The following is a 14241-nucleotide window of genomic DNA, read 5'->3' as shown; positions in this document are numbered from 1 at the left end:
CCCGATTGAAAAAGACAACCGTGTCCTCAGTTGCCAGCCCTTTCCACGTGTGTGGCCTCTGTACCTCTGCACTTTACTTCCGCACCTCCTCTGAGTCTCAGTGTGCTTTTCTCTTTCCTTCTAGTTGTAGAATTTCCACTCAGCCAGTCTTCCTGTGGTTCTGGATGATGTCCATTTTGTATGGTAGCTGTATTTTTGAAGTGGTTGTGGGAGGCAGCAATTTCAGGTGTTTACCTATGCCACCATCTTGGTTTCTCACTGTTTCTAAATCTTTACTATTATAAATAGTGCCTCAATAAACTAGGGATGCATATATTATTTTGAATCAGTGTTTTGGATTTCTTTGGATATATTCCCAGAAATGGAATTACTGGGTCATAAGGCAGTTCCACTTTTAATTTTTTGAGGAATGCTTTTCACAGTGGCTGCACCAATCCTCATTCCCACCAACGGTACCTGAAGGTTCCCTTTTCTCCACATCCACACCAACACTTGTGTTTGTTGATGTATTGATGACAGCCATTCTGACAGGTGTAATATCTCATTGTGGTTTATTTTGCATTTCTCTGATGATTACTGATGTTGAGTATCTTTTCATACATCTATTGGCCATTTGCATGTTCTCTTTGAAGAAGTGTCTATTTAGATCCTTTGTCCATTTTTAAATTGGATTGTTTATTTTTAAGGTGTTGAGTTATAAAAATTCTTTGTAAATTTTGGATATTAACCATTTATTATATATATATCAATAGCAGTTATATTCTCCCATTCAGTTGGTGTCTTCTCATTTTGTTGATGGTTTCCCGTGTTGTGAAAAAACTTTTTAGCTTGATGTAGTTCCATTTGTTTATCTTTTCTTTTGTTTCCCTTGTCCAAGAAAATGTAGCAGAAAAAATATTGCTACAAGAAATGTCTGAGATTTTACTGCTGATGTTTTTAACTAGAATTTTTATGTTTTTGAGTCTTACATTTAAGTCTTTAATCTATCTTGAGTTTGTTCTTATATATGTTGCGAGAATGTGGTCTAGTTTCATATTTTTCATGTGTCTGTCCAAGCATTCTATCACCATGTACCAAATACCCCTTGTATGTTCTTGCCTCTTTGGCAAATATTAATTGACCATAAAGGCATGGGTTTATTTCTGGGTTCTCTATTCTGTTCCATTATTATACACTGAGTGGCCAGATTATTATGACCATCTGACTTTTGTAGACAAATTAGCTATAATTTCGCGTTGAAGTTGCTAGAGGGCCAGATCATTATAAATAGGGAAGCAGGTTGTTTACCACGACAGAAGTGATTTTTTTCTGAAGATATGGGTAAACAACGTGATTTAACAGCCTTTGAATGTGGGATGATTGTTGGCGCTTGGAGCCATGGAGCAAGTATCAGCAAAACAGCCGAAGGCCTGTTCAAACACCTTTGCTGTCTGCAGTTACCAAGATAAAACATCTCCAATTCGCACAGGAACACAAGGATTGAACAGTCGAGCATTGGAAAAAAGTCATGTGGTCCGATGAATCACGTTTCCAGTTGCATCATGCAGATGGCAAAGTGAGAATTTGGTGGAAACAGCATGAAAGCATGCACCCTACATGCATGAGTACAACCCTTCAAGCTGGTGGGGGCAGTGTTATGGTTTGGGGCATGTTTTCCTGGCATGATTTAGGCCTTTAATTTGTGTGGAACAATGTCTGAATAGCACAATATACCTAAGTATCATTGTTGATCAAGTTCATCCTATCATGTTGATGGCGTATCCCAATGGAGATGGCTTCTTCCAACAAGACAATGCACCATGCCACAGTGCTCGTATTGTGCAGGAGTGGTTTCAAGAGCATGAGGGAGACTTTACCTTGCTTAGGTGGCCCCCACAATCACCAGATCTCAATCCAATTGAGCATTTGTGGGATGAAGTTAAAAGAGCCATCAGGCAGCTGGTTCCACAACCATCAACTCTTACAGAACTGGACAGTGCTATTCATCAGGCATGGTGTCAGATTCCTCACATCACCTTTCAACATCTCGTGCAGTCAATGCCAAGAAGAATTGCTGCAGTATTGAAGGCAAAAGGTGGCCCAACAAAGTACTGATGGGGCGGTCATAATAATCTTCTAGCCACTCAGTGTGCATCTCTGCTTTTATGACACTACCATGCTGTTTTGATTACTATAGCCTTGTAGTATAGTTTGATATCACGTAGCATGATTCCTCCAATTTTGTTATTCTTTCTCAAGATTCTGTGGTTATTCAGGGTAACTTCATGGTTCCATATAATTTTTGAAATATTGGCTGTATTTCTGTAAAATACAGCTTTGATAAGAATGCATTGATATATGGATTGCTTTGGGTAGTATGCACATTTACAGATGTTAATTCTTTCTATCTATGAACACAGTATATACTTCCATTTATTTTTACCTTCTTCAATATCTTTCTTCAGTGTCTTACAATTTTCTGAGCACAGACCTTTTACCTCCTTGGTTAAATCTATTTCTACATATTTTGTATTTTTTGATGCATTTGTAAATGGGATTCTTTTCTTAGTTTCCCTTTCTGATAGTTCATTATTAGTGTATAAAAATGCAACAGATTTCTGGATGTTTATTATGTATCCCAATACCTTACTGAATTCATTTATCAGTTCTAATAGTTATTCAAGGTTCTCTATATTCAGTGTCATGTCATTGGCAAATAAAGACAGTTTCACTTCTTCCTTTCCAATTTGGATGCCGCTTATTTCTTCTTGTTTGATTGCTGTGGCTACAAGTTCCAGAACTATGTTGAATAATAGCGGTGAAGGTGGACAATCCTCTTTTGTTCCTGATTTTAAGAAAAAAGCTTTTAGTTTTTGCTCATAGAGTATGATGTTGGCCGTGGGTTTGTCATATGTGACCTTTTTTATGTTGAGGTATGTTCCCTCTGTCCTCACTTTGCTGATTGTTTTTATAATAAATGGGTGCTAGATTTTATCAAATGCATTTTCTGCATCTATTCATATGATCATATGATTTTCATCCTCCATTTTGTTTATGAGGTATATCACATTTATGGATGTGTGAATATTGTACAAACCTTGAATCCCAGAATAATTTCACCTAATAGTGGTATATGATCTTTTTAATGTATTGCTGGGTCTGGCTTGCTAATATTTTGTTGAGAATTTTAACATCTACATTCATCAGGGATATTGGTCAATAATTTTCTTTCTTTTTAGTGTCTTTATTTGCTTTCAGAATTAGGATAAAGTTGGCCTCATAAAATAAGCTTGGGAGTTTTCCCCCTCTTGTATATTTGGGAATAGTTTGAGAAGGATAAGTGTTAGTTCTTTAAATGTTTGATAAAATTCACCTATGAAGCCATCTGGTTCATGACTTTTGTTTGTTGGGAGGTTTTTGTTGTTGTTGTTGCTGTTGTTTTTTTCTTAAATTACTGCTTCAATTTCACTAGTTATAATCTGTCTATTAAGATCCTCTGATTCTTCCTGATTCAGTTTTGGGTGATTATATGTTTCTAGGATTTATACATTTCTCCCAGATTGTCCAATTTGTTGTCATATAGTTGTTCATAATAATTTCATACAATCCTTTGTATTTCTTTGGTGTTGTTTCCTCTGGTTAAATGTTTATCTTTTCAAAGAAACAGCTCTCTCTTAGTTTCATTGATCTTTTTAAGATATATATGTATACATGTATCTATATCATCTATCTATCAATCATCTATCTATCTATCTATCTATCTATCTATCTATCTATCTATCTATCATCTATCTATCTATTGATTTTAGAGAGGAAGGGAGAGGGAGAGAGAGAGAGAGAAACATCAATGATGAGAGAGAACCATTAATTGGCTGCCTCCTGCACACCCCCCATTGAGGATCGAGCTCGAAACTTGAGCATGTGCCCTGACCAGAAATCAAACTGTGACCTCCTGATTCATAGGTCGACGCTCAACCACTGAGCCATGTCAGCCTGGCTCACTGATCTTTTATGTAGTTTTCATAGACTCTATTTTTTTTATTTGCACTTCGGTCTTTATTATTTCCTTCCTTCTACGCACTTTAGGCTTTGTTTGTTGTTCATCCAGTTGCTTTAAATGTAAAATTAGATTGTTTGAGATTTTTCTTATTTCATGAGACAGGCCTCTAGTGCTATGAATTTTCTTCTTGGGACTGCTTTCACTGTGTCCCATACAGTTTTGGTTGTTGTATTCTCATTTTAATTTGTTTAAAGGTATCTTTGATTTCTTCCTTGAACTCATTGTTAATTTATTCATTGTTATTTAGTCTCCACATCTTTGTGTGTTTTTCTTTCCCCCCCCCTTGTATTTGATTTCTAGTTTCATACCATTATGATAAAAGAAGAGGCCTGATATGATTTCAATCTTCTTCTTCGTCCTCTTCTCCTCCTCCTCCTTCTTTGCCCTCTTTTTTTTTTTTTAACAAAATAATTAATTTTTGTTGTTGTTGTTGTTAATCCTCACCCAAGGAATTTTTCCCATTGATTTCTAGAGAGAGTGGGAGTGGGAGAGACACACAGAGAGAGAAACATGGATATGAGAGAGACACATTAATTGGTTGCCACCTGTACATGCCCTGACTGGGCCAGGGATTGAACCTGCAACTGAGATACATGCCCTTGATCAGAATCAAACCCAGGACCCTTCAGTCCGTGGGCTGACAATCTATCCACTGAGCCAAACTGGCTAGGGCTAATCTATGTTTTTAATTCTAATTAGAAGAAAACTTGTTTGATCACATGAAATATATTTACTAATAAAGACAACATTACGTTTTACTTTTATTAGTATTTATTTTATGCTAAATTTACCCCAAGGCCATAAGTTTTTGTTTCTTCAGTTTCTTCTGGGATATCTTTTCTTTTGTGCAAACTCCTCTTCCAGTTTCAAACCAATCTGCTCTTTTTTCAATAAGGATCATCTCAATGTGTCAGGGAGAGTTCATGTATGGGTTAATCCATGAGCTCTGTAAATTCTACATCACATCTTGGGAGCTTTGTTCACCTACATGTGTTCAATGACACATCTAATCCTTTAAGTTCAGTATTGCTGCCTGCATTTTAAAGTATGTGCAGCAAAATTTCAGCACTCTTTTTGGGCCACTGACCCGGTGTCCAGCCCTGTTTCACCTGGGCACACCTACCAACTCCACCATTGTAATGACGGAATGGCACACATTGTTTCTGTACAGTATCTTCCTTTCGATACTTGGTGGCTTTTCAAATATGCATGCCCTTGATGGCCTAGGCAGTTTCACAAGTGTTCTTAAAGTGAACACGAAGATTTGAGCCTCTTGATTTGCATGATTTTGTGGGGTTTTCTGTGTCAAGTGAATAGCAAACCATTTTCAGAGGTCAGCTCTGGCTGCTTTGGGGAAGAACTCCTTCTTCTTCAAGGAGCCTTTTAGCATTTTTTGTAAAACCGGTTTGGTGGTAACAAACTCATTTAGCTTTTTCTTGTTTGGGTATCTCTTTTAATTTTAAATTACAGCTTTGTTGGATAAAGCAGTCTTGGTTGTATGTCCTTGCTTTTCATCACTTTGAATATTTAATGTCCATCCCTTCTGGCCTGAAATGGTTCTGTTGAGAAATCAGCTGACACTCTTATGGGAGTTCTCTTATAGATGACAAATTGTCTTTCTCATCTTGCTTTCAAGTTTCTCTCTTTGTCTTTAACTCTTGCCATTTTAACACGTTGTTTGCGGGTAGTTTTTATCGCGCGCTAACAGGTGGCGTGGGCCATTTTTGCGCAAATGGCAACGTTCAGTAAAATTACGATAACTTTAGTTTACGTATTTATACATTACCTGCATTCTATCGCTAGTCTATAAAAAACGTATTAATACGTGTCTCGCGCTCTACTACACTGGTAGAACGTATAAATACGTAAAACGTGTAAACACGTTTCCCACATACAATGTGTTAATTATTATGTGTCCTGGTGTGGGTCTCTTTGGGTTCATCTTGTTGGGGACTCTGCACTTCATGGACTGTGTGTCTTTTTCCTTTACTAAGGTAGGGAAGTTTTCAGTCATTATATCTTCAAATAGATTCTCAATTCTTTGCTCTCCCTCTTCTCCTCCTGGTACCCCTATAATGTGATGTTGTTACATTTCATGTTGTTCCAAAGATCCCTTAAACTATCTTAATCTTTAAAAATTCTTTTTGCTACTCATAATGGTTTTTTTTTCTACCTTGTCTTCCAAATTTGTATTTCAATCCTCTGCTTCATCCAATTTACTGTTTATTCCTTCCAGTGTATTCTTCATTTCAGATATTGTATTCTCCATTTCTGACTGATTCTTTTTTTACAGTTTCTATGTCCTCTTCATGCTGTTGTAGTTCTTACTAAGTTGCTTGTAATTAACACTAAGTTCCTTGAGCATCATTATAGCCATTTTTTTAATATACTCTATATTTGATAAGTCGTCTTCTTCCATTTCATTTAGCTATTTTACTGGAGACTTCTGTTCTTTCATTTGGGGCATGTGTCTTTGCCTCCCCATTTTGGCTGCCTCTTTGTGTTTATTTCTATATTTTAGGTCCAGTCTTGGTAGAGTGGCCTATGTAGTAGGTGTCCTGTGGGACCCTGTGTGATAGTCCCCTTGATCATATGTGTTGAGGGCTCCAGGAATATCCCTTGTGTGGATTATGTGGACCCTCTTGTTGTCATTGAGTCTTGATTGCTATTGGCTCATTTGTGCATGGGATGAACCTTCAGCCTGGCTGACTGTGAGGCTCCACCCTGACCATGAAATACAACTGCTGTGTAGGTGCTGACCACATGACACAGAATTCTCCTCAGCAGGTCTGGTGCCCGCTGAGATCTCCCTTTGGATATGATACTTGTGAAGCATATTGGATTCTGCTCTGATGATGTCTAAAGTTGTCAACTGTGTGTGTTGTCTTGGCATCTTGGAGGGACTCTGGTGTAGGTCAATATCAGACGTTACCTCTGACTGGCCCTGGCATCCTATTTGGAGCTACAAAGGGATCCACATTTTGTGGCTGCCTCTTATGTACCTGGGTGTGTAAAGGGAGGGCTCTGCACTGTTCAGGCATTTAGGGAAAATTGGTCCCTATCCTAGAGCCACACAACTCAGTCTGTCCCAGATTCTGCCATGAGAAGCAGTAGCTCAGCAGAGTGGGGCCTCTGGGAGTCAGGATGGGGATAAGGGATCTCCTATGAGGAGGAGGTGCTGGTCAGGCTTTGGGATGTTGGCAATGTGTACTTGCCATACAATTCAGTCTGTCCTGGATTTTCCAAGTCCTTGGTAGGTTGGAGTCACCAGGATTCAGGCAGGTGCTGTCACTGGAGGGTGAGGCTAGTGATCTCCCATGAGGGGAAAACACCAGTCAGGTCTAGAAAAGTTTGGGGAATGATCCCTGCCCCAAAGCTACACAACTCAGTCAGTGACACCCTCTGAGTCTGCCCAGATCTCTACAACCTTGCCAAGGCATCTGACTCCTCAGCAGGGTGTAAGATCATCAGGGTGGGGCAAGAGTGAGTCCAGAGGGTAGGGCTATTGCATTCCCCCAGGCTTGTTTTCAGTTGGTTATTCAGGTTGATTGTTCTATAATTTATTTGTAATTCCAGTTTGGTCTTGGGAGGTGAGGGTACCTTCCATCTATTGCATGCCATCTTGGATCTCCCAGTGTATTTCTGTCTTATCACAATTATTTCTCTTTTCTGTTTTTCCTGTGGTTGAATAGTATTTTTTTTTCTTTTTCTAAAAATATTTATTAAATTACAACTATTTTTAAATTACTTTCTTTCAATTAATAATTAAAACGTTTAATGATTTACATTTTCCTATGAATACAGTCTGGCTGCATCTCATTCATAGTATATATATATATATATGGCTATTTTCATTTTTATTATTTTGAAATAATTTATAACTAATTATAACTCCTTTACTTCAGATGATTTTATTGATTTTTAATATGCAAATTTATTTTTCACATCTATCTCAATTACATCATGGTCAGGAAATATAATCTGGTTCAATTTATAATTTTTGGGAGTTTGTGAACTAGCCCAATATGTCTAGTTATAAGAACAATTAAAAATACTAGGATTTAAAAAGAAGGCATTTTCTCTGTGTGATATGAAATTATGAATATATTACATGTGAATTTACTTTGTTGACTATCTATTTTATTAAATATGATATGCAATTTATCTTTAAATTGACCTCATGTAGTAAGTAATATGGTGTACAACATATAAAGAAAAAACTCGGTTTACAGTACTGCTAATATTATTGGTCTTTTTTGGGTGCATTTTAATAAAAAAATAATGGAAGATGGGGGGATATATTGTTCATAACGTTTCTGTTTCCATGTTAGCTCCATGTGCTCTATAGTTTAAAGTAGATTAAAAGTATGGAATGAGAAGAAGTATTTTGGATGCAAAAAATTTAGCTCTTTCTATCTAAGGCTTCTAGGTCAAGTGGTTAATCTGAATTAATTCAGTGAACTTATCAGAAATCCATACTTCAGAGTGCAAACTTATGTAAGGCAAACTGCTTTATATAATTAGTATTTATTAAAATACCAGAAATAAATGATTCTCACTGAATTGTAAGTTTATAAATAAAATAATTTCTTTTTGGATATTAAAGGTTGTTGTTGTTTTTAAGAGTTTTGGGGAATTAGTATTACTATATATGAAAAAATATAGCAAATAAACTTAGGAAGATAAGTGTTCACCAGAGGTATGTTGGGTGGGAAGCAATATAACCTCTTTACTTCCTATTCTTGATGAAATAATATTCATAACCCAACATTATTTGAGCTGCCTGGCTTTCATATAAATGTAAGTATATATACAGATACATGTGGAGGTATCTTGTTGGATAGTTTGCAAAATACATTTCTAGGTGCTAGCATTACAATGGTAAAATGATAGGCATACCTAACAAATATCAAACCTGCACCATTATAACTGAAAAAGCTAGGGTTATTGTATGGATCTAAATGTCATAAATATTTAGAAGCAAATGGAAAATTGCTATTCTTCCCCCCCTGACATTTACTCTGAAAGCAGCATAAAAGCATTTTCATTATACCCACTGTACGTTTGCATGGCAAAGGACTGCTTTAATTTAGTGTTGAATTTACTGATGATATTATGCAAATGAAACAGAATTATAATAGCGTCCTTATTTGTTAATCTTGCAACCATTTAAAAATTGTAGCTTGTTGGGTGGTATAGCTTCTTTATAAAAGGAGAGGAGAACATGCTTTTGTGTTACCAGGGTTTATTTGTTCTACAATTAATCTTTTTCTTCTCTTCACAATTGCCAACACAAATTGCCAGGTGTACCATAATTAAGAAGAAAACATCTCCCAAACTCTGCACACCATTCAGGGAGAAATAATGCAATTGTCATTGTATACTTATGAATACAACAGCATTTATTAGAATTTGTAATCAAATGACCATGCTCTAGTTAAATACAACCTATTTATATATTTCTCCTGGTGAAAATGCGGGGCAGTTAGCTAATAGCAGTTTCATTTTATAAAAATTATTAGCAAAACAAAGATATAAAATAAGCTGTTCAAGCACTTACCTTATTTTATTTTTAAATTTCATAATTAGCTCCTCAGTTTTCATATGCATATTATTTTACTCTTAGCACTTTTGCACTTTTAAACAGGTCTTACAAAAAGAGAAACCTTATAAAATAAGGTTATAGCTTGTTAAAATTTGCAAAATTTAATTATCTTTATTTATTATCCATGCTTTCTTTAGAAAAAAGATTTAATTATCTTTATTTATTATCCATGCTTTCTTTTAGGTAAAAAGCATTTCCAAGCCACTTTACATAATCTAGCTAAGGCTTATTGAGGTCTTACAACAGAGTTGGGTGCAGCAATTATTGGAAAATGCCTGTAGATTTTTGAGAAATACGAGAGAATTAAAATTTCAGGTGCCGCTTAGGCTTATTTTAATGGCAGGATTACTTGTAAATAAGCTTGATTTTGGCTTCTGAAGTGAAAATTTTCATGGGGAAGTAGGGTTTGCCATGAAGGACAGTACTGCAGGGGTGGCCTATTGATCCCAAGCTAACAGGTCCCACAGCATAACAGCTAAATCTGCCTCTGCAGGCGAGGGCAGCCGCCTGTACTGTGAGGTTCCAAATTCAATGTTATTATTATTATTTTTTTTTATCACAAGGAGTATTAGAGTAGACAACATATGAAAATATAAATGAGTATTTAAAAAGAATGTAATGTTACATTTTTTGTTTTAATAAAAAACAAACTTTCTAATCTTTATCCCACTGGTCACTATACTTCACTCCACTATAAATTTTGGAGGAAATTAAACAGCTTTTCAGCCAATTAATAAGCAGTTATTGAATGTTTACTGTGTGATGAATAAATGTGTTATGGTAATAAAAAATGAATACATAATATATGAGATGGTCCTGCTGGCAAAGGATTGAAAATCTGAGGAATACAAAACTAATCTACACGAGATAACTTTGAGATAAGTAAATACAGGCTGTGGTAGTGATAACCTAATCCCTTCAACAAGTATGCACCTGAATGCCTGTGTGAAGTGTGTGATGTCTACAGGTGTATAAAGATCACTGAGAAAACCACTAGAACTAGAGGAATAAGAAATGGGTGGGGGGAATTATTGGTTTAAATATGGTTGGCAAACCTAGGCTGTTCTATAAAGAAAATCAGTGTCTGAAAATTTAGGGCAGTGTTGTCCAATTCTGAGGTAAAACAAGAACATCCAAAGATATAAGAATGGACCTGGAACCATTTCAGGGATTAAATATTGACCAAGCTATATCTGGTTCAAATTGTGACTTTAGTTTGATTTATTTCAACTACATTTTACCATAACATTTTATAAACTACTCAAGAAGTAAAAAAGCATTTGCATAGGTCAGTAAAATATATGAATACAGACTATATCCAATGATAAAGTCTAGCACATATTGGGGGTGAATTTCCACAAAAACAGCATCGTAATTATTTGTATCTGTCCCTCTTTTCAATTCATATCTATTCTAATATTTAAAAAAAAACTCAGGAATTTAGTAAGTAATTGTTAATACTTCGGCAGGTAAATTGATATGTTAAATTCTCTTCGTCTTGCTCCATCAGCATCATTCTGTACAATATCTTAAGAGCCTCTTCCCATGGCTTCTGAGGTATTAGGCTTCCCGGAGTTCTTTCCTCCCTTCCTATTGCTCCTCTTTGCTGGTTCCTTTCTATCTGACCTGTACATGTCTTAACTCTTGCTCTGGGTTCTTTTCTCTTTTCACTGGATGCAGACTATGTGAATGATCTCATTTACTCCATGGCGTCAGTAACCACATACATGTCCACCTGCCTATCTGGCAGGTCCTCTACTGACTAACAGTTACTTGAAACTATTTGCCTTCTAGCTATCACTTTGTCCAAACCACCATCATTTCTTGTTGGCCTTCCATGTTTCTTTAAAAGTCATCATATTCTATTCATACAGTACAATCAGAAGGATCTTTCAGCAATGTAGTTGTTTATGGCAGGGTTAAATTTTCACAATGTGCAGCAATTCAGATGTAACTTGATTTTCCTATAACTAAACTTAATTCCGACCTCTTAGTGCTCATTTCTATTTTCTAGCATTACACTATTTTTAATGAATCCCAATTAAACTCAGTGACTTTCAATTTTCTTAGTGTCTTCTGAGTAAACTTAATCATTTTAGGTTTCTGATTCTCCTCTCCCCCACCCTCTATATTTTATCCTCTTTTATTCCATATAGTTGGGGGTGGGAGTGGGGAATATTTGCAGCTTCATGGCCTTAATGGCGATAGGCCATCTGCTCTGAAGCTATTCTTGGCTTTTCATCAGCATCTGTTGAGAGTAACTGTACTGTCTAGTCTTGTCACTGGCATCGACTACATCTCCCAGTGTCCTTCCGTACTCCTTGGTTCTGGGTTTTCACTCACTCAGGCACGTCTTCTGCTTTCTCAGGGACACAGAATGACTCAGATGTTTGCCAATGTAGCCTCAAACAAGTAGAGTAGACTATGTAACCTCTCTACATGCATATGGAGCAAAAAGTTCTCTGTCTACACCTGAAGTTAAAAAAAGTCACTGAGTTACAATTCTTTCCAGATAAGTTAACAATTGGTTCTGATAGCCTTTTTAGGGTCATTAAAAAATTGGCACACTGAAGAAGAAAGTGAAGTAATTTGACTTTCTAGAAAAATTTAGCTGTTATTAGGCCAATTCAAAGTCCCTGACAAAGAAATCTTGAGGGACAAGAACAAAGCTGGAGGCATCACACTTCCTGATTTCAAGCTATATTACAGTAATCAAAAACAGTATGGTACTGGCATAAAAATAGACGCATAGACAATGGAACAAAACAGAGAGCCCAGAAATAAACCTAAGCAAAGCATGTCTGAGTAACTACTTTTCAACAAGGGCACCATGAATACGTAATGGGGAGAGGATAATCTCTTAATAAATGGTGCTAGAAAAACTGAATAAGCACATGCAAAAGAATAGAATTGGGCTCATGTTACACGACATACAAAAATTAAAATGGATTCAACACTTAAACATAAGACCTGAAACCATAACAATCCTAGAAGAAAACAAAGAAAATCTCCTTGACATTGAGATGGCAATAATTTTTTGGATATTACTCAAAAGTTCAGGCAACAAAAGCAAAAATCAACAAGTAGGACTATATCAAACTACAGAGCTTCAGCACACTAGAGAAAAGCATCAACAACATTAAAAAGTAACCTACTGAATGGGAGAAAATATTGTAAACCATATGTCAGATAAAGGTTAATATCCAAAATACATAAGGAACTTGAACAATTCAATAGCAGAAAACAAGCAACCTGATTTAAAATTGTCAAATGACCTGATTCATACAAATTGCCAACATTATATAAAAAGACTCAATATCACTTATCACTAGGGGAATTATATCAAAACTAGAGGCCTCGTACATGAAATCTGTGCACGATGGGGAGGGGTGTCCCTCAGCCCGGCCTGCACCCTCTCCAATCCAGGGCCCCTGCCTGCCTGATTGCCCCTAACCACCTCTGCCTGCCGGCCTGATCGCCCCTAACTGCTCTCCCCTGCCGGCCTGATCCCCTTAACTGCTCTCTTCTGCTGGCCTGATCCCCCTAACTGCTCTCCCCTGCTGGCCTGAACCCCCTAACTGCTCTCCCTCTCCCTTGCTGGCCTGATCCCCTAACTGCTCTTCCCTGCTGGCCTGATCCCCTTAACTTCTCTTTCCTGCTGGCCTGATGGCCCTAACTGCTCTCTCCTGCCAGCTTGATCCCCCTAACTGCTCTCCCCTGCTGACCTGATGGCCCCTAACCACCTCTGTCTCGGCCCCCGCCACTGTGGCTTTGTCTGGAAGGATATCCGGGAGGATGTCCGGTCTAATTAGCATATTACCCTTTTATTAGTATAGATCACAATGAATCACTTCACATCTGTTAGGATCTAATATCAAAAAGATGAGAAAAAATGCTGGTGGGATGTAGAGAAAAGGCAACTCTTGTACACTGTTGGAGGGAATGTAAATTGGAGCAGCCACTAAACACGTGGAGATTGTTTAGGAAACTAAAAATAGAACTACCAGCAATCCCTCTTCTGTGTACATGTCTAAAGGAAAGGAAAGCATACTTGTATTTCCATGTTCATTGCAACATTCTTTACAGTAGCCAAATTATGGAAACCTCAGTGCCCGTCAACAGATGAACACACACACACACACACACACACACACACACACACAATGAAGTACTATTTAGCCATGAGAAAGAAGGATGAACCTGGAGGACATTTTGGTAAGTGAAATGAGCCAGGCACAGAAAGAAAACAACTACATGATCTCACTTATATGTAGCATCTATAAAAATCAAATACATAGAAGCAGAGGAGAATAGTGGTTAGCAGGGGCAGGCAGGTAGTGAGAGAGTGGAGGGCCTCCAAGAAAGGGAGAATGAGTGAGGGAGGATAAGTGTAGATTCTCTCAGGGAGAGGTCAGCAGAGCCACAGGGGCTGCCCCTGGGGGAGGTGATATACTAACTCGCCAGTTACCGGGTGCCCCTTGCACGAATGGGAGCAGGAGAGCCTCCCAGCTTGAAGGGATCATCAGGCCAGCTAGCAAATCAGAGTCCCAACAGTGACTGTGTGGGCAAAGGACTAGTCACCACAGGCTCACCCTGA

General features: G+C 37.4%; 1 protein-coding gene across 1 annotated transcript in view; it reads right to left on the bottom strand.

Annotated features, from left to right (window-relative positions):
* The window catches only part of MYO3A (myosin IIIA), a gene marked incomplete at its 5' end in the record, with an annotated part of 203401 nt that overhangs the window by 29326 nt on the left and 159834 nt on the right, over positions 1–14241 (bottom strand). The gene's annotated exons all lie outside the window — the stretch shown is intronic.

The sequence above is a fragment of the Myotis nattereri genome, assembly GCF_964212035.1.
Source record: "Myotis nattereri genome assembly, chromosome: 1".
Lineage (NCBI taxonomy): Eukaryota > Metazoa > Chordata > Mammalia > Chiroptera > Vespertilionidae > Myotis > Myotis nattereri.
The sequence above is the reverse complement of the archived record's forward strand: the minus strand, read 5'-3'. Positions and strand labels throughout refer to the sequence as shown.